The sequence below is a fragment of the Suncus etruscus genome, chromosome 15, assembly GCF_024139225.1.
Source record: "Suncus etruscus isolate mSunEtr1 chromosome 15, mSunEtr1.pri.cur, whole genome shotgun sequence".
Lineage (NCBI taxonomy): Eukaryota > Metazoa > Chordata > Mammalia > Eulipotyphla > Soricidae > Suncus > Suncus etruscus.
In genome coordinates, this window is record NC_064862.1 from 33,527,349 (window position 1) to 33,529,268 (window position 1,920).

Consider the following 1,920-nt stretch of genomic DNA (forward strand, 5'->3'; position numbering starts at 1 on the left):
CAGGAGTAACCCCTGAGCACCGCTTGGTGTGACCCCCCAAAAAATATACATATATTATTGGTTATAGTCCCTGAAGCTTCGGAGCACCTCTTGGATTATTAAATCCACTCCTTCAAATTATCTGGCCCAAGTAACCTGACATCTAAGATTAATAAGACTATGGCTAGGCTGCTTCCCAAAGTGCTACCCTAAGCCACTGAATTTTTTTTTGGGGGGGGTGGGGGTCAAACACAGCAGTGCTCAGGCATTACCTGTAGCTCTGTACTCAGAAATTATTCCTGGCAGTGCTCAGGGACTATATGAAAAACAGGGATTGAGGGCCCGGAGAGATAGCACAGCGGCGTTTGCCTTGCAAGCAGCCGATCCAGGACCAAAGGTGATTGGTTTGAATCCCGGTGTCCCATATGGTCCCCCGTGCCTGCCAGGAGCTATTTCTGAGCAGACAGCCAGGAGTAACCCCTGAGCACCGCCGGGTGTGACCCAAAAACTAAAAAAAAAAAAAAGAAAAGAAAAAAAAAAGAAAAAAAGAAAAACAGGGATTGAACCCGTGTTGGCCACATGCAAGGTAAGTGCACTACCTTGCTATACTATCTGGTCCCTGAGCCACTGAGTCTGAATGAAAACAGTCTGCAGACAACAGTGGATGAGAATCTAGAATGCTCAGTAAGATGCCTGTATTTGTCCTATTCTTTGTAGGCTCAGTTCTGAAAATTCCCACTTTTACCCCAATTGCACCCCACACACATACACACAAAGGAAACAAAAGATAACCCCTGGTTAGAGAAAAGGAAAAATGATGCACTCAGAGTTGGAAAGCAGATGGGTTCAGAGCAAAGCACACCATAAACAAGAGGAAAGAAGATGCATAGCTGTAGTAAAGTTATGACTGGGTCTTAGATGAGGTGTCCCTTAAAGTAGAGAAGTGGAGGTCCTCCGATCCTCCTGTTCAACAGAAACTGTCTCTTCCCTTTTTTTTTGGGGGGGGGTCTCTTCCTTTTTTATTTTTCCAGGGGAGAGCGCAAAAGCAGTCCCCACTACCACAAATTATGCAGTTGAGTTTCCCACATTTGGTGAAATCGCAGGGGTCAGCACATCCGGAGTGCAATGAATTAGCCTCGCCCTGGGGAAACCACCTTTGTGATCATGGTATCTCCCCTGCCAGGTAAGTATTAGAAGCTGCCTCTTCTTGTACTTCTGTACTTAAAGGTTCTTTTTGTTTGTTTGTTTATTTGCTTGCTTGCTTATTTTTGTTTGTTTTGAAGCTAAACCCAGGGTTTGCTCAGGGGTCACTTCTGGTTCTGCACTTAAGAATTACTCCTGGCTGCCTGGGTAAGGCATTTGCTTTTCATGCAGAATGACGGTGGATTGAATCCTGGCATCCCATATGGTCCCTTGTGCCTCCCAGGGACGACTTCTGAGCATAGAGCCAGGAGTAACCCCTTATTGCTGCCGGGTATGACCCAAAAAATCAAAACATAAAAAAACAAAAACAAACAAACAAACAAAAAACAATTACTCCTGGCCGTGCTTGGGGGCCATATAGGATTTTGGGTATCAGACCTGGGTTGACCTTGTGCAAGACAAATGTCCTATTCAGTGTAGTGTCTCCCTCACATCCTACAATGCTCTGGGCTTACTCCTGGTTCTCTCCGCACTCAGGTATCACTCCTGGTGAGTTTGGAAGACTATAAGGGATAAAAAGGGTCAAATCCAATTCAACAGCTTGCAAGGCATGTGCTATCTGATGTACTATCTCTCCTGCCTAATGGGCCGCACTGGGCTGTGCCCTACACTCTGGATCACTCCTAGCAGGGTTCAGGGGACCCTATATGGTACCTGGGATCAAAATACTATCAGCTGTGTGCAAAACACAAGCTATACTATCTTCCCAGCCCTCTCTAAGATGTTTTCCTTCCATGA

The 1,920-nt window shown here is 45.7% G+C and overlaps 1 non-coding gene across 1 annotated transcript; it reads right to left on the reverse strand.

Annotated features, from left to right (window-relative positions):
• Nucleotides 1–1,008: 1,008 nt before the first annotated feature.
• On the reverse strand, nt 1,009–1,170 carry LOC126031836 (U1 spliceosomal RNA). Its single transcript, XR_007503653.1, has one exon. It is a non-coding gene; the product is annotated as a U1 spliceosomal RNA (small nuclear RNA).
• Between the last annotated feature and the right edge of the window lie 750 nt (nt 1,171–1,920).